We start from the raw sequence: 20,117 nt of genomic DNA, 5'->3' as shown, positions 1-20,117 counted from the left end.
AGCTCTGCTGTTGTGTTGAAACGATCTGCCAATAACCTCGTGGAAATTGATCGCTTAATTGAATGAATCATTTATTCGTTTATTCTATGATTGATTTATCTATTCATACTTTCCACCAATATTAATATTTACATAGGTGTCCCGCTGATGATGAGTGGGTTTACTCCGGTCTTCGATGCGAGCATAAATTCAATAGAGCCTACGTTATTGTTTTGTTTTCTCTGATTGCTGCTGGTGTTGTTATAGTCATCGTAATGCTGGTGGTTTGTCTCGCCAAAGTAGCGGTCAAGCGGAATACAAAAGAAACACCAGACAACTACTTCAAGTATGTTACCTTGAAAACACTAACTAAAGAAGTAGAATTAACATCATTCCATCTCGATATTCAATTTCATAAAGTCCACGAACACAAAACAAATACTAGTATACGAGGAACAATTATTAAAGGAACAAATCAATTGACAATTTTTTTGCACAACATGGTCAACTCAGTTAGTAAAAAAATACGATTTTTAGAAAGCATGAATGTAATTTACTCTGTGTAGCTATAAAATAACAATGAGGATTTGTCATGACTCAACACATGTTTCCAATAGCTTGTGTTATCTTGCGTTGAGGGGTTACTGTGACGTTAAAATGACGTAGGTGGGTGTAATAGAAAACTATGTTTCGTTATGTAGTTGTTCGTCATTAAGATGTAAACAAATATACACATTTTACTCATTTTTACGGATTTACCTCAAAAACAATATCGACGTTGTATATAACTTTTTTTCAAGAGGGCGCGATAGGAAGACCGTATTTGATATACACGACTTACTAAACTAATTAGTAATATATACTTCTTAGCTAGTCACAAAACGAGCTTAATTCCAAAACATCAACATTTTCAAACAATTTATGTGATCTGTCAACTCGTTTGTTAAAACTGCTATTAGAATAATGTAGTCAAAAAAATTAGTAAACACATGAATTTAAATTTTTTTGAAAGGCTACTTTCACTTGTATGTGGTTAAAAAAAAGTATCGATATCTGCACTAAATTAAATCTCCCATTGGCATCTGTCGAAACAAGTGTCTGGAATACTATCAACTGCACACGCCTGTTATTGATTTGTCAAAACATTATTTGTATTGTTACTGGGATGAATCATTGCAGCAGTGGTAGGATTATAGGAGTAGAGGTATCTTGTGGGTTTCTTACCAGGAGGTGACACGCAAACCGTTTGAAATAAAAACTGCAGATACACATACAAACATATAAACATGAACGTTAATGTTCATATCTGGTTCCTCATCTCGTGATTACAGTCGGTAGTGGTGGTGGTAAGGAGTTTTCTGACAAAAAGACACATACATCGTTCGAACTAATAATGTTAACTTCTTTCGTGTTTAGATCTGGCTCCCCATTTCGAGACTACAGCCTGTTTCAAACCTTAGATAACGACACCCAATCTTTCAATCCCGATGACACGTCCACGTTCATGAACAATGGTAGAATATCGAGAATGTTATCAGATCGCGACGATGAGGAAGTGTTTATTACCAGTGAGTTCACGGCGGATAACCCCGTGTTTCAACAAGACGTGGAAAATCCGAAAGATATAGTTACGTCACCAGATATAGACAATTCGACTTGGTCGGCGGATAATGTGAACAAGGCACCGTCCTCTGTCCAAGACAGCGACTCGGATGAAGAAAGCTGGTCGATTCCCATGGAGACGATCTCAACAGATGCGAGACAGCATGTGAGTGGCTCATGTAGACTGAAAATTTTACAGCTACTTAAGTGAAATTTAACTCAATGCAGTTGATAAGTGGACACTTTCTAGCAAAAGTTCGGACAACCACATTGTAGCAATACACTGTCTGCTATCTCTTGAATCAACTAAGATACTTTTGCTTCGGCGGAGACTTCTGATTTTCTCGAGTTCGAGTCGCGAATGCAGTACGTGTTTACTTTAATTTGACGGAGTATTTACAATGCCGTTTATTCGGTGTTGTTTGCTGACTTTTGGCGTAATACTTACACTGTGCAGCAATTCATATACACTGTTGGCAATACTCGTTCCATGATTTCTAGAACATGGTAGTAGGAAAATCGTCAAATTATCGGTCTTTTCAATATCTTTCATCAATTTTCAGGTAAAAATCAAGAAGCCTGTAAGATCTCCTAATAACCTCGGAATAAATGCCAATCTGGTAAGAACAGATTTTAATCATGACGTTGATATTAAACTATTTAAGCACGGCAAACAAATCGGCAGTGTATGAAGGTGTATATATGGGATATTCCGATGACATTGTATGAACGCTTTATCTTCATAACTCATTATATTGGTTTAATAGCATATACTTCTAAAAATGTGGTATGTATTGTTAGATTAATGCATTATATTTTGTTTTTTTACAGTTTGACGTTGAAGACTATATCTGAACTACTACGTGTATTGTACTTTAGTATTCCAATTGAACTCTTAATACATACGTTATCAGGATACAATTACACCAAGTGTTTGTACTCTACTGTGTAAGAACGGATCGGATAAATTTGTCTGTATGTTACTAATATGTAATCAGGGAAACATTTGTCTGTGTTCCTATCAATGTATGCATTGCGTTAATTATCGCAATTCTGGTGCACGACGAGTAATCAAACGAGTATTCAAAATACTTATATATTTTTAATATTAGACGAAACGGACATTAATTTCCCTTTGACTACCTGTACTAATCAATTAATTTGGACGAATATGGAAACGATTATGTAAATGGCGATTATTATAAACCAACAAAATATACTTAAAAAAGCTCTTTATTGACCCGGCTATTATAGTATTTTAGGTTTGTTAACTCGAATATGTTATTAAGGAAGAGATGGTATTTATATATTTAACTATTGCTCACTGGATTTGAAATGGTGTGAGTTTAGGTTATCTTTAAAGCGGCAATAGCTGTATCTGTCGATTTTTTTGTGTTCGATTTTCATTTTTAATGTAACATTTCTTGTGTCATCAGTGCCAATTTGAATCGACCATCGCCGAAATATGAACACTATATACCGCCGTTGTAAGTTAAATCACTTATTCGGGAATTACGGTACAAGATGATAACTTTATAGGGGGTCCCCGGCTGAAATGTCAAATACGTCCCCTTCTTAGGGGAATAAGCCTCCCTCTGAAGATTATACGTCTTATTTCCCATAATAGTGTGTGTCGTGCAGTTTTCTACGGTTTCATTGCGACGATTCGACCCATAGTTTTCACATTGCATTTTATGTGACATTAGCCTTGTGTCAATTTGCTCATATACAGTTATGACTAAGGGAATATTTTGGTAAGATTTGGTCTTTATGTGATTATATTTAAACAGAATCGCAGCTATCGCCACTTTAATAATTTTTTTTAAAGAGACATTGTTTTTTCTTTGATAGACAACGACTAGTCTGAATATTCAAAGGGTTATGGGGCATACATAATTAAAGCGGGATGGCCGTCACCTGCGCATGCGCAGTAATTGAGTCCCAAGCGACGATAACAACACACGCTAAAAACAATGACACGCTATGTTCAGATTTGCTTACTTTGATTTTTCTTTTTGTAGTATCGAATTCTGGAATTTTAGAATTTCATTTCTAATGTTCCTGGCCCCCGGGAGCTAACATATTTACTTATTCTGTGTTTGATGATAAACACGTGACTTAGGAATTACAACAAGATTTAGAATTAAAACGTGATTCTTGACGTCATACTCTGTTTTTGTTTTGTCTTTTATATAAAGAGTTACATTTTGTGATATCACACAGACAGAGAGCGCAATGGCCAGAAATAGACCCACTAGTCCACTAATAAACATTTAATGTCAAGTTAGTTGATTATGCCCGATAAACGTGGTAGTATTCATATATGAATAGAGGAAGTTTACCGATTATGTTAATTCAGTTTGAGATTCATTATATCATAAACAGGTTAATTTTATACGTTTTAAAAACCAACTATATAAAAGAAGACGTGGATATATGGATATTATACACCATTTGCCACGTGTTTGACAGCAACGGTTTACGTATACATATACAAGCACGAACAAGATTTTTACCAACTCTATTTCAAAAGACAAACACCACGACAATAAATTAACAGGTTTGAGACAAACTGACACATCCAAAATACGACCATGTTTGTACAATACAAATACACCCAAAACATAAAAAATCTGACCCAGAAAGTGTCGGCGACCCACTTATTGGTGGTATAAGAAAGACGTACATTGGTGAAGTTCCCATAACATGTTCTGGTACCCCCCCCCCCTACCGCTTGGTTCCAAGAGAGGTTTTGATTATAGTCTTAGGCACAGTGACGATAGTTGTAGCGGTCTCGGATACAGTCACCACATTCTCGGTCCCGGACAGTTGGCTCGGATTGCAGTTACAAGTGGCATGTTTTGATATAAATAAGTGTGTTTAAGATTAGATAGTGAAATAAAAAAATATCATTATCTGAATATTAATTTTGCAACACCCACCTAGTTTACCAGTGGTCTGCACGTTGTTAGCACGACACGCCAGGTAAGATGAATGGTTACATAAACGATTATTTTCCAAAGGGAGGTGGAAATTTCGAATTGAATGATTTGTTTCTGTTATGCTTTTTGGCATACACCATATTTCGTATATGATGTTTTTTTTTTCTTTTTTATACATTGTCAATGTTATGATTTAGCAAAACCACCACCCCCAGAAAATAATGGAATAATCCACGATACGCATACTTTACGTATAGTCTGCCGACTGGTGTGCAATCAAATAGTTAATATTTAATCAACATTTTTACGTCATATGACATTTTCGTACACATCACTAATGAAGTTAAAATGTAACTTATCATGTGTGTGCTAAGTAGTTAAGGTCATGACGGTAGTTGGCGGAACATAGTGACGGCCTCTATTTCCTACGTCTCTTCTCTTGCTTTCATCAAAATGAAACTGTACAATGCAGTTCCAACGGCTGGCGTATTTCTGTACCTGGCGGTGTCGGTTTTCGTGGCAGTAACCGGACAGACTTCAACATTGAATCCATCGACAGGTAAGGCGGCACGCTGTTAGAGCATGTACGGTTAAATGGTTCACGTACTAGATCTACTTCTCATATTTTCAGTAACGAGATACTTTACACATAACAGACGCGAGAACTGCGAAATGAATGGGCAAGATTGTAATTCAAGCCGGAGAGCGCCATTGCTGAATCGATCGCAGTACCCGAAATATCCCATGGCTGATATACCGGTAGTATACACAGATAATTGGACGGGACTGGCTGGTTAACAATTAAGGCACATTCGTGTCAGTGGTTGGGGGTTCATATCATAGTGTAAACATCGGCATGTACTGATAATCCAGAACCGCTTTGCTACATCGCCGTGTAGCACATAATCTAATAATATCATTTCCGATATTCTGCGTATAACAGTTCAAATATTAATGCCAAAATATCGCAATCACCAATCCATTCACCCGGAGGATGGGTGTAGTAAGCATAACTTACTGGTTCATTTTCCGTTAAAAGTTGACACTAATTAGAATATTGTTTTCAAGGGATGGTATGCGTGACGGTATTATTGAATATGATACCAGAGTAAATCCTTCATACACTTTCAAGAGAAATTTTGGCGAAAATTTCAACTGGTTTTGAAATGACTGACATATATTTAGAAAAGGTATTTGATTGGCTCAAATTTCTAATACTGCCAATGCTAGTGTTGTATTGACGTCATCTTTTACTTTTAACTCATATGATGATAGTGATTGCTATTCGATTTTGTGTAAGAAAAAAAGGACAAAAAATGTAACAACAACAACAAAAACAAACATTCTTTTAAATAATTTAAAATATAGGGCCCTCTCCTCATTGACTCTATGTACAAAATAACCTTTTCCTGTAGAGTGTTCGCATTGAGAATTACATTACAAATTGGAGCATTATGCCCCACAATGGTAGCCATTTTGTTGTTTGGTCTACTTTTTATAACTGACCCTCTTTAATACCTAGACTATCTTGCAGTATTGGTACAGTAATATTCTGATCACTAGGGCGATTCGATGCGTGGTTGTCTTGTTGACATCGTTCGTACCTGTGATGGGTAAATCGAGATATACTCTAATTCAAACTATCGGGGAAACACGTTCAGATGCGCGCATATTACGACAATTTCACGTCTAGTTATTCTCGCACGTGACAGTAGTTCCGAAGCATATAACAGTACTCATGCGCTAGTTATCTCTGTCTTCTTTATCTATGCAGTAAATAACACTGGACTAGTTTTATCAAGACCAAAATTCAACGTCACGTAAATACATTATTTAGTTTTAAATAAACAATACTACTCCCATACTATGTAAGTACAAGGTCGGTCTAACCAGTCTTGACGAGTCTAGAATGAAGCTGTGATTAGAAAATGTAGCATAGTGGACGTAACGTTGTGGATAGGAAATGATTGCAAGGAAAATTATCTTGTGTTTTGATTTAGTTATTGACTGCCTGAGTTAGTGAATATGTACCTGGATTTAGTGAACAAGTCGCCTGACATGGAGAATAGCTACGTGCATTTATGAAAAACTACGTAGATTTAGTGAATAAATACCTTATTTAGTGAACAATTCACATGAATGTAGTGAATAACTAACTGATTTAGTCAAGAATTACATTGATTTTGTCAATAACTTCCTGAATTTAGATAATAACTACCCGGATTTAGTAGATGAGTACCTAGATTGTATGAAAACTACCATAAATTTCATTAAATAACCATCTGTAATTTACTGGACCTTTACATGGGTTTAGTGAATGAATATATGGACAAATTACCTTTTGTTTTTCACCAAGTACTAAATACTATTTTCATGACAGTTTGATGTATTTATGTGTGTGAATAGCCGGCGACACGCAAAAAAGCCATGTTATAAAATTCATAAACATCTAACCACCTGTTTTCAAATTATTGGTAGCCAAATGACCTCCCCTCCCCGTGCGAATGCCCCCCCCCCCATGCACTAAACCACTGAGTTGATGGTGAGCCCCGGGCCAGGCTGAAAATCATGCGTCTGCACTGTTGCTACACTAAGAATAATGATCATGGAAACAGCTAGCCCAGAATCATTACAAATTACAGAATCAAATAAAATAACAAATCGTAATTGCAGACTTTGCTAATATGGAGGTGAGCGTGACATGCGTAACGAGCAAACTAACAAATGTTGCATATAATTACAATCACGCACTGTCAGTGTTCGGGCATGTTCAACACTTCAAACCGTCAACATAAAATGAAGTATGATGACAGTCAGGTCAACAGCGCCACACCCTGAGTTAGATAGATAAAGATAAAAACAATGGGTCAACGACTTGTACAACCTGGACCTTGGTATTTATTTATTTGCCTTGGGGTATTGTGTCCTCTGCAATCAATAGCCCGCCCACGCTCACCTATCCATGGAATTCCGCGCGTGTCATTCTGACCAATAGGGTGGCTTTTCTAAAAACTCCGACAAGCAACTTATTTCTGTTGCCAGGCGCCAGTAAATATTCAGTCAAACCTCGAGCTTTATCACGGATATTGTAGCAGGCAATGCTTAGCGAGTGGGCGCAACCAAGCATATCATCGAGTTACTAAAAAAATAGAATAACTACAGTCTTTCTATGTGATTGAAGGACTATGATGTAACCATAAAACGTTGGTTGAAGCGCGTAGACTGCCGGCGTAGAGTCTAGAATCATGTAGAACTGATGGGGCCCTGTATGTGGGGATAATGCAAACAAATCACACATCGAAACAAGTGTCTTAGGTCAAGTGGAGGAAGTGTACTACTACTAACTACACACCAATGATACTCTCAAAATCAATGGAGAATATTAAACTTTATGTCCTACAAATATCACTAACGAAAGAACAGAATTTCCAAGATACCTGGACACTTTTAGGTAAAACATTAGTTACATTTTAGGTAGTTTAGATGTAAAGCACTGTAACCTTAGTGGCAGCAAAGGGTGTAAATAAGTTCTGAAGGCACCCAGTCCCCGAGCAGTCTAGTCAGTTCTTCGAACGCTGTGGGTTGAGTAATGTTGAATGTTGGCCATCACAGGCTTTAGGATTGTGGCAAGGCTTATACGTGACACTGACAGGCGTCTAGCAGATGGGCTGTGGGCTGTGCATCAGCATGCTATTTTCGGTGTGACTGGTGCTAGCTAGTAGCCAAATTGATAACTGCATAGCTTATCTTGGAGGAAGTGGCAAAAGCATGGCTTCTGTATAAGACAACATCCATTACCATTTAGCTGAGGTTTACCGTAGCAACCTGACTGTCAGTGTAAAAGTGAATAGTGGAATTTTGCCAAGTATAACCCCATTTTCTAGCATCTACAATGACAGAGAACACTTCGTTGTGATTAATATGGGAAGATTCTGCTTCAAGCCAATCAATTGGGCACTGTGTATACTGCCAAACTACGGTAAATCTCTGATGCTTTCATATATGCATCACATTGAACATCTGTTATTTGTCGCGGATCTACAAACATGTGTGTTCTATTGAAGTGAGATAATTCAGTCACTACCAATTGCTTGCAACTGATGAAATTCATTCAGTTTGGACAGCGGCAAATTCAGTTTTAGCTTTTGGGTAAGTCCCATGAGTTCATTATATGCAATAGGAAAACCGGATTTGTTGGGCAAGTTAAGAAAATCATTGGCAATAATTAAATAAATCATCCCAAAAAATACCATGGTGTTTTATCCTGTCGCATCATCAATCAATTGGTATTATAACATTCTTTTGTAGCATAAGCATTAACTGCGTTACCAATAGGGTGTCTGCAATCACAGATGATGTGACATAATCAGCGTTTGGTTTGGGAACTGGACCTAGTGCACTCAAAATAATGGCTCTAGTTGAAGATGACACGTAATTATCCTCTACAATTTCTGAATGTATTTGCTTCCTCCATCTCATCCCTATTGATTGTAGTAGCGAACTTGTAGTTCTTCATATGCACATCTGTGTATGAAATATTTTTGTTGTGATACAGAACACTTCCTTAATGCCCTTTGAGAGAAACTATTTATCTGGATCTAAGTTTTTTTTTTCTGCACCTTATATTTTAAAGCAGCATTTTTTTAGCCGGAGGAATGGGAATTGTTTTGTCCAATAGTTTATGACCTGCAGTTATTTGGATGCTTACATGTAGCTATTGGATGGGAAGGCAACACACAGATTCTACGCAAACATTTGCATATATATACTTTACATGCTCTCTAATTAAAATTACAAATGGATCGTCTGTTGGACTGTTGCAAAGAAATCTTACTATTACCATTGTAACCAGAGGCAGAGCTTTGTTTGGACGGGTTTTTCGCGTAATGCGCCTGTAGTAAAATGTGGAATGTCACTGTACCAAGCATGGTGGTGGGATGTATGTAGTTATCAGCATTCACGGTAAATAAACATTACAATAACTCATTGCAAAATAATACACTAATTGAGAATTAATCGGTATATGATTCGTGCATTTACGCTAACACACTGGGTTGGAGTAACACTATCTAAACATATGTATGTAAGGGGGTCTAAAAACTAACTCTGCGACGCGATTGTGCGACTCTGATGATCATGATCATTTACATGTACATTAATAGACTCTGGTAAGAGGTCTACCACATTTAAATGATAATCATCTTTTTGATCATGCAAATTGATAAACTGGTCTAATTTCGATAATTAATTGATAATGGCTCAATTTTCATATCGGAAACATGACAATCGCGGATAAGAGACACTGCCGCCATTGATGTGATGTCCGCTAATGATAAAATGTGATCAGCTGCGGACTTTAAGTTCAGTAGGTGTCTTCTACGATCGATCATCAAACTTGCATGTGGAGTTGTCAAGTACATAATTAAAGTAAATGACCGCTTGCTTAGAATTAAACCAATATCAATGATATTTGAAAGGGCTTTGATTCGGGATTTAGAAAAACGTAAGTAATAAAACTGCCAGTGGTAAATTCAAAGCAACATTTTGTTGTCTAGAGGATCTGGCTGTCACCTTAATTCTCACCAAAGTTTCTCATCTTTTCAGGGCGCAAAGATCTCTTACTATAAGCAACAAGATAACAAAAGTCTAACATTGACAAAGTATCTGTAATTTTTTTTTTGAAAAATAGTTTGTTGACCCCAATTTGATATTGAATCGAGTGCCAATTTCGCATATTTTGTTATTTATGAGTAAGCTTCTGCCTTGGGTCAACATTAGACTTTCTCTTTCATATAAATCACGGACACTTTATTCAAGCAGATTTTCAGACTACGGATGCAGTGACCACGGACACTGGTACGACCGCCGAAGTCACAACTGACACCACGGACACTGGTACGACCGCCGAAGTCACAACTGACGCCACAGAGACTGGGACGACCGCAGAAGTCCCAACTGACACCACGGACACTGGTACGACCGCAGAAGTCACAACTGACGCCACAGAGACTGGGACGACCGCAGAAGTCCCAACTGACACCACGGACACTGGTACGACCGCAGAAGTCACAACTGACGCCACAGAGACTGGGACGACCGCAGAAGTCACAACTGATATCACGGAAACTGGGACGACCGCAGAAGTCCCAACTGACACCACGGACACTGGTACGACCGCAGAAGTCACAACTGACGCAACAGAGACTGGGACGACCGCAGAAGTCACAACTGATATCACGGAAACTGGGACGACCGCAGAATTCACAACTGACACCACGGACACTGGTACGACCGCAGAAGTCACAACTGACACCACGGACACTGGTACGACCGCAGAAGTCACAACTGACGCCACAGAGACTGGGACGACCGCAGGAGTCACAACTGACACCACGAAGACAGGTATGACCGCAGAAGTCACAACTTACACCGCGAAGACAGGTATGACCGCAGAAGTCACGACTGGTAAGTTGCATTTGTGTGAATTGCACTACGACTGTCTTGAATTGACCAATGGGCGTTCTAGAATTCCAGTGGTCACGGTGTATGCCGTAAAAAGCTATAATATATGAGAACAAAATACGGATAATTCCGAATGTGCGACAAATTGACTGAACTACTGAGCTACATGAATTCCAATTCGCCGAGTTAGTTTATATGCCGTACTCTCATCTAAAGAGCGGTGGTCGTCGCGCCGCATCCTGTTTGATATGGGTTCCATAGCAACGTACACAGCGCGTGTAAAGTACATTGAAATTCAAACACGCGCTGCGCGACGACCACTGCCCTTTAGCGTTCACGACGGACATATGCATGCGCTCTGGATAAGTGTTTACAAATGAAATGAAATGTGGTCTGAAAGTCCTGGGTGTGAATCATTATTTATGCGGGGGATAAGGGACTGGACAAAAATTACAAAGGGGTAGGCTGGTGTTTTTTGTAAGTCGCATACATAAAAATATATGACCCTTCGCAAACATTTGCATGAAATTTGCTGACCTCCCCCTTGAATGCTGCAAGGAAAATTGTGACCCACCCTTTTTCTAAGTGTAAGGATAGTACATGTATTAAAACTATATGCATACTAATCGATGTTCTACTACACAGCTTAGAACTTTTCTACTTCAATCAGTTAGCCCAGCTCTCATTGAGAAGAGAACAATGTATGATAGTGTGTATGTACCACATTAGGGTGATACATACACAATTTTACTGGTACCTTTATGAGTATTGTGTGTTGAATCGTGTGCAATCTTCAAAACACGAGATACAAATGTTCTATACCACCATTCTTTATTCTTATTATATACTCTAGATATATACTTTTTCTCGTAACACTGAGATTCAGCTGAATTTTACTGGTCTAACGAATTTTAGTAATAATTGCAAAAATATCAAGAAGCCTTTTATCCAAAGCTTGTTGGAAGATTTTCCCGCCACACAGTATAAATATGTTAATGAGAAAAAGAATCATATTCACCAAATCATCTTTAGTGAATTTCTGTCTTGAATCAGTGTAATGTGGAATGATATATGATATATGATTCAAAACTAACTTAAACAATAAACCTATACAAATGCATACAATACCAAGATATAAGTTTACGCAAACAGGGACTGCCAGCTTTATTAGTCCACGCACGCACGCACAGAGGTCAAAACATAAGTCCCCGTTTCGAACGGGAACTAACAACTATTGATATTGTAAATTTATAATATATTATAATATTACACTACAATAAATCTGTGTGTTTTAATCCAGCAGTACTCGTACATAAATATTATTTTTTGCCTGGGTGAATTGCTAGTCGTCAAAGAAATTTCCGTTCCATCAACTTGTTTTTTATTTCTCCCAGATCTGGTGTATAGTATCGGCTGGAAACTTCCATTTCCACTGTACTAAAACATCTGACAGTGGGTCCTCATCATAGCTCTGTATATAACTTAGATTTATTAACATGTCATTCAATGTAAATACAACTGCTAAATGAGTAATAAGAATAGGTGTTTGTTGAAATGTGAAAATATGACCCTTCCCTTTATGCCTGCACAGATTACTGTAACCCTCCCCTCAACACTTGCACGAAAATCAGTGACCCACCCCCAAAACACCAACCTACCCCTCCTGTACTTTCCGTCCAATCCCTAACTGATTAGAAATCGTGACAATGTGATAACACACATTATACGCAATTAATGTCTACATGAAAGTAGAGACACGTAGTTTGGCAGGCGCAAAATTTTGTTGTTTTTTATGACCAAAATGATGCCTATTTATAAGTTTATTTTTTTAATTCTTCAATAGTAACTGTGTAGTCATGTCCCCGCAAAATATAATGAGATATAATAAATGATTTTTTATTATTAGTTTGGACTCTTTTCATTATTCATTTTTTCTTCAAATGCATATAAATGTCAGCGATTACAACAGACAGTTCTACAACAATAAGAGTGTATTCAAGCCCCTCCGAGCAATTGACTTCCAGTGTGGGAACTGATGCGACCATAGCGCACTCTACTCCACTGCCTGGGCCGGAAGGAGATTACCCGGCAGATCAAGATATAACAGACGATTTGAAAGGTATGAGTTGCAATGTGAGAGATGGTACGATCAAATAAAATTTAGGTCTACCATTCGATATTTTGCCAACGTAGTAGAATGTTTAGTTTAAAGCGGGGGAGTCATCACCTGCGCATGCGTCAGATGGCCATAGAATGCCATTGTTTAAAAACAAGCGTCGACACGTTGTGTCGTCACATGAAGCGCTGCCCCAGCACAGACGGTGTGGAAGACGCCGACCTGCAGCGTCAATGGCGTCTACTTACGAACCTTTGCGTTTTAGCGTGTGTTGTTATCATCGCAGGAGACGACCATTCCGCTTTGAACCACAGACAATCTAAGTCGTTTTTCCAGAAATGTGAGCGCCCTCTTTCGTCTCATATACTTGTTTACGTCATTACTGTCGTTTACTTTTTGTCAGATCTGAAATGGATTTTTCCTGTTCAAATTAAAATTGAAAATAGAAATCTGAGCTGTTATAATGACTCGTATCAATTCGGAGAAGAATTTATAAACGAGGTGAGAAACTAGTGTAAAGTTATTCAGTTACATCAGTCCGTGGTCGAAGTGACTAGACGGCATATCAAAGCAATACAGAATCACGTAGTTTTAATGCGGAAATTAATACAAATTCCCTGCGAAAAACGCAAATAATAAATATAAATAAATAAATAAATAAATAAATAAATAAATAAATAAATAAATAAATAAATAAATAAATAAATAAATAAATAAATAAATAAATAAATAAATAAATAAATAAATAAATAAATATTTCGCGATCACTCCTCATTTTTGCGAACACTATGACTACTTCGTAATTCAGCCAATTTGGTTAATTGATATCATTATACTCCGTGTACACTGGATCCATTGCACAGCTGTATTTTGATCAATGAAGAAAATTACTCATAACGTCAACAAACGAAAACTAATTATCATTGGAAACAAAACGTAATTGTCTACGTCACTGGAAAGAAAATAAAAAAAAAAATGTCACAAGAGATTTGTGTTTTCTTGATACTTCGTTGTTTCCAATTGCCATGTATGCGACAAAATACTACATTGGTGCCAAAGGCCTAACTATAATTAGTTTTCATCATTTATATAGTATTTGGAGTGTGCTTCATCAGCTGACTTTTCATCATAGGCTTACTGCATTTGTTTTAAATATTGCAGATGACGCCATATTATGATACAGAAGAACTTCCGGGATTCAAAGAAATAAATATCACTGATTTAAGGTAACTTAGAGTTGTCGAGTGTACACCTTTTTGGTGTGACTTTGTTTCTTTGTTTCTGTTTTCCATGATTTTTTCCGCGTTTGGACACCCAAGTATATAGCTTGCCCTTCCATTTAATTTGAAGGATTCTAACTAAAGCTCTTCTGCTTTGTTCATTCAAACTTACGAACCGTATATATGAAATTATGTGATCATTTTCGAGAAAAACGTTTGTTTCTCCTGTTGAACAGATTTATATAACACATTTTTACAAATACACGTTTTGCCATAGACCCTGGAGGGTCTATGGTTTTGCTGAAATAACCGCAATACATTTTATAATAAATAGCGCCCTCTAGCAATAAAATACTTCTCTAGCATAAATGTGTCGATGCGTCGATGTCGTTTCGATCTGCAATCGTCTGTCAGTGGAAATTATGTTTTTGAGGAATTTTACTATATTCCATATCTATATAACAAACGACTACACATCCAAACACAGTTGACGATTTCAGCGACCTTGCCTTCGCCTATCCTCGGGGGGCGGACATCCGGGCATTTTCTACCGCCTCACTGGCAACCCTCTCGGTGAAAACAAAGACCCAAAACCCGCAGAAAACGGTACTTTGCGATGGTTGTTGAGAGTCCCCTGAACAGTGTAACAAGATTAGCCTTACGTGTGTAACATATAGAAATTTGGCTGTTCGGGATTACTTCAAAGTTGAGTTTGTGTTGTTTTCTCGAATTTTCACCGGCTCGACCGGCGTTCCACAGCAGCGTGCACAGTTCGATACGCGTTACTTATCATCACTGCACAAGGCGAACTCCGCACAGTTCGATACGCGTTACTTAGGCCACACTGATTTAATTTTATGGATGACATCCTCTGAAGATTCCAAAACTAATGCGAGAGGGCGAAAAAAAAAAATCTTGCCCCCCCCCAAAAAATGCTGCTAAAACCACAGGACTACGGAGCTGTTATTACGAATTGAACCACAGTGTATCAAAAAAACAACAACAACAAGTCTTTATTTGTAGGAAGCACATGTTGATGTACACATCTCGTACTATATTACTGTCACAGGTATCATCACCTTTGATTTTGAAAAGGCTAGAGGATAAGGCAGGTGTTAGCTTTGCCAAAGGCATACACATCAACTCAATAATAAAGAAAAACTTACTGTGTTGTATTGAAAAAAAAAAAATAATTAAAAATGAACAATATGTTTGTCAACAGCAACCTGGAAATTAACTTCTTTTACATTCAAACTACAGATTTTAAAGTGACACTTCAGATAGACTAAGTGTAGACACAAATGCTCTAGAACTACTTCAACTATGTAACAAGAGGCTCGATATTGAAAAAAACAAAAAAACAAAAAACCAACAGAGAGTAAAAAAAAATTTGGATGCAGAAAATTATGTACATGTATCTTGATGAAAATTTGTCATATGATCAAAATATTACTGACTGTGTGTGTAAGCAAATTATCCGAATCAGAAAATGAAAACAAAAATTAATAAGAAACTTTTCTTTATCCCGAAAGGGGGCTTCGGCCGAGGAGTTTCCGCTGCTTTCGTTGCAGTTTTGTCGACTTCAATGCGGACAAAGCAACCGAACTGACTTGTCGCCTGACCAACTTTTAGGCCACCATACACCTCCACTTTTCTCCCATTTCTCTCATCGTTGCAGAAGAAACGCGGGACAGCCACTCTGCACAGTATCAGGCCCGTAGTTTGGGGGGGGGGGGGGTTCGGGGGGTTCGGTTGAACCCCCTAAATTTTGTGAATAGATTTATGATCGTACATTAGAACATAATAAAACATACAGTATTAATTAAAATAATTATCATCACTTGACTCAGTGAGGTAACTATCAGGCTCAGCTAAAATTGCATAGTAATGAGCATTTTGGTGGCAATGAGCTTTAAATGTCAATCGTGAAGTTACGCCGTCTCAACAGCAAATAAAAAAAAAGTTGTTATTCAGTGATTCCGCGATGGTGTAATAAAGATCGCGTTCAAGCAGCTGATGTTAAATATTAAAACAACATTGAAACAATAATATAATGGTAGTCACTCTTTGAAGGAAGTGGTGGTCCTGAATAGGGCAGTTAGTCTTGTGCCAATGTTCACTTAGTTAGTAAAGTGTGGGGATCGAACGGGATTGACACGACAACACCATACTGTACTTTCCTAGTTTGGTTCATTACTTTTGTATTCTTCAAGTTAATGATGGCATATATACTGTTTTATTCCAAGTGTATCAGCCAAATGTAGTCAACTCATTGTATTAGTACGTATAGCCTGTGTTATTGGACAACAGTGTACAGCTAAGATTTATCATCACGAGTTGTATAGGTCGAAGAGCTTATTGCAGCCAACAATTTACCCCCACAGTGTTGCTTCAGTACTGAAACATATTTTTTTTATACGTTTTTTTTATGTCTTAAAACATTTTCTATATTTTTAGTGGGTTCATAAAAGGGAGATGTAGTCATTGAAGTCTATCGAGACTGCTGCTAAACTGTCACTATATGCATATTATTTTACCGCCCTCTAAAAACAGATTTACAGTGAACCAAAAAATTTACATAATGTAAGAAACTTGGTGGTATGCCATTGGTTGGTGCATTTAATTTGTTTGATGCAATCATTGTGTCAGCCAGTTCTTATGGTAGCGATATGGGGGTACGAAAATTCGGAAATCGAGAGGGTACAGACAACATTTTGCAGATATCTACTTAGCGTTAATAGTTGTACAAACAATGTAGCGATGTTGAACGAATGTGGAAGGCTTCCATTATGCTGTGGTTATTTCAAGCGTTGTATCTCATATTGGTTAAAATTACTTGAAGTATAAAATAGCTGGAACGCCAAAACATGTTATATCATGCTTAAACGATTAGACAAGACCGGCAGACTTACTTGGGAAATCCGCATAAAAATCTCCTGTTCAAATCTGGTTTCGGCATTGTCTGGTTTGAAAAAAAAGTTGGAGATACTGCAAATTTCTTAGAGATATTTACTTAAAGAATAAAAAAATGATGTCAGCAGGAATGGCATGCCTCAATTTCACAATCATCCAAGCTGTATACTTTCGGAAAAATCAAAGTAGTATTATAACCTGGGAGATTTATTGGCAAGCAATTATAGACTAAATATATACTGACGAGTTTTTGCTGTTTTGGCTATAAACATAATGTTGAATTCGGCAGACACACAAAGATACAGTTAGATCAATAATTTTTAGTTTTTGCAGTGATACGTTCGAATTTAGCATGGTAGAAAATGAAATTCACTTTGTTTTTATATGTCCATTTTATAATGATCTAAGGGCTGATCTTTTGTCAATAACCCTATGCAGTTATGCAAATACTGACAGTCTGGGCTTACTTCGTTGCTACACAAACTGCCACACTATATATCAACTAGCTCTGTATCTTTTAAAAGTTTTCAGGGGACGAGATGAATATGAATCCAGCTTAACTTAGTTCCATGTGTTTACATGGATGTTGTATTGTTTTTAAAACATGCTATGCACGTTTCTGCCCATTACATTTTGTACGATGGGCTGAAGCCCTTTACAGAAATAAAATTACATAATACAAAATTGACTAATATTAAAATGAATAATTGTAGACAGATTTCGACATGAAATCGTGTCACTTTTATGTGCGCTAACATTTGTGAAGAGCGAAAAAACTCGTGAGCAGCATTCCACCTTAAAATGCTTAGACAATAATGCTAAGATACGTACAGTCTTGTCTTTCTTGTGTACAACATTTTGCCGTAGTGGATCTAGGGTGTGGGTGTGTTTGTCTGTGGGTGGGGAATGGCTCTTTTCTCTAAAATGGTAAAATAGTTCAAAGATGTTATGTGAAATAACTTACCAACGTAACACAAAGTAAACCAATTGAATTTAAAACCGAGAATATAAAAATTCAAGTTCAATGACACTTTTTGAATATTCTAAAATTCACAAAAAATATATTATTGTTATTTTCGAACCCTCTATTCAAAGGTGCTGGCTACGGGCCTGAGTATGTCCTTAAAGTTGTCTGGGCGAAACTCGCTTGCCGCTACCGATCTCTCGTATAGCTGTGTAAACGTCACATCTCCCTGGCCAACGTCAATAGACCATTTTCCGTACACTGCGAGAATCACGCGTTATGCGTGAAATCGAACGTAAAAACAGGACAAACAAAGGTCATAGTGTCGTAGTGGCGTCAAACATCGCGTGGGATTCGACAAACGCGAAAGTATTTTGGGGACATTTCCATGGTTAATAATGTGCTGTCCACATTTGATGATGGGCAATTCGATTAAGTAAAAATAAGGGTATTCGGAAGCAATATTCCTCTGTCGAAGATCGGCCGGTCAATGTAAGCTACGAAATAAGGAACTTCGAGTTCAAAATCAAATCGTTCGATTTTTGCGGCAGACGTTCGACGCGCGTCTTTCATGCATCTCGCGAGATCTCGCAATTGTACGGAAAATCACCTATTGCGTACCAGTCTACAACAATCCCTCCGTTTTACCCCTTTACTTTTTATGCTCACATATGTTGGTGGTGTGGTCGCCATGTTGGATCATTTATGACAAAATTGACATGTTTTGTGATAATCTCCTTCCCATAGGTCTTTGCGCTTTACGTAACGCGCATCTAACTTTCGCTGGTTCCCGGCGTCCTTTGCGAATGGCAGGTAGGACGCAGGTAACTGGTAATCGCCATATTGTTCCATTTGGGCCGGTTTTCCGGCCGGAAGGAACGCGACTGGGTGACGTAATTTGAAAACATTCCAAGTTCCGTTTTGCGTAAACGTGTCTGTAATGCTACAATAAAGCCATGCTCATACATACTGCCTGCTTAGATTTACAGATTTGATATGTTCTGTGCAAATTTATAACAAAAGAAACAATTCTTTTTATTCGCCCAACTTTCGAAAGCAAAAGGAAACCCCTGAACGGCCACGAGCGTAAGCGCTGACGTCAGGTAACTAAGGGAAATGGAACAAGCAACGAGAAAGTGGTGTACCAATCAGAATGCCGGAACCGTTACTAGTTACCGGCCTCTTGTGGCTTGGTACGCCATGACACTTGAGGCGGGAACCAGCCAACATCTAACTGTGCGGAGTTTGGTTTTGAGGTAGTCCAAAACGAGTTTTACGACAAGTCGGCGCTTTGCGACAATATGAGTCGGCAAGTTCCGGACAGAAAACCGTTGTGTGGAGACTTGTCAAAGATTTTTTTTTTTTTTTTTTTGAGAACAGGCGAAAACAAATGCGCGCGCGGATGTCATCCATAAAATGAAGTCGGTGTGGCCTTATCATCACTGCACAAAGCAGATTTGCATAGAACTCATTTGCATATTCGAATAAGTTCGAACTACAAGACCCCGTCGGTTAACAAAGTTACGCTTAAGCCACCGTGTTACTTCAATCACTTTAATAAAACGTTTTACGTCCTAAATCTGAAAGAACTGTTAATTAAATTAAAACATACATGTTTTACGCTTGGAAAGTGCAGTCCTTTCAAAGTTATCAAGACATTAGATTATACAATAAATTACTAACTTTATAACCTTATTAGAACCTGTGTGTTCTATAACTGTTAGACGCGGAGAATCGAATCCGTTCAAGCTAGAAATAGTATTGAAATATTCACCAGAAAACAAGATGAACGAGGTTGTTAGGAAATCCCTTCGAGTAAAATTAGTGTTTAATGTTTCTTTCCCCATCTTGTGTACATAAACAGAACGCTGTTTTCCCTAGTTTTAGTTTATCACGTGCGCCATTTCACTACAATAACA

The 20,117-nt window shown here is 37.8% G+C and overlaps 1 long non-coding RNA gene across 1 annotated transcript; it reads left to right on the top strand.

Moving 5' to 3' along the window:
- Positions 1-2,150: 2,150 nt before the first annotated feature.
- Positions 2,151-2,503, top strand: LOC144356558 (uncharacterized). The gene is made up of 2 exons (XR_013421460.2): positions 2,151-2,201; positions 2,413-2,503. It is a non-coding gene; the product is annotated as an uncharacterized LOC144356558 (long non-coding RNA).
- Positions 2,504-20,117: the final 17,614 nt, after the last annotated feature.

Source organism: Saccoglossus kowalevskii, chromosome 22 (assembly GCF_978046115.1).
Source record: "Saccoglossus kowalevskii chromosome 22, keSacKowa6.1, whole genome shotgun sequence".
NCBI lineage: Eukaryota > Metazoa > Hemichordata > Enteropneusta > Harrimaniidae > Saccoglossus > Saccoglossus kowalevskii.
The sequence above is the reverse complement of the archived record's forward strand: the minus strand, read 5'-3'. Positions and strand labels throughout refer to the sequence as shown.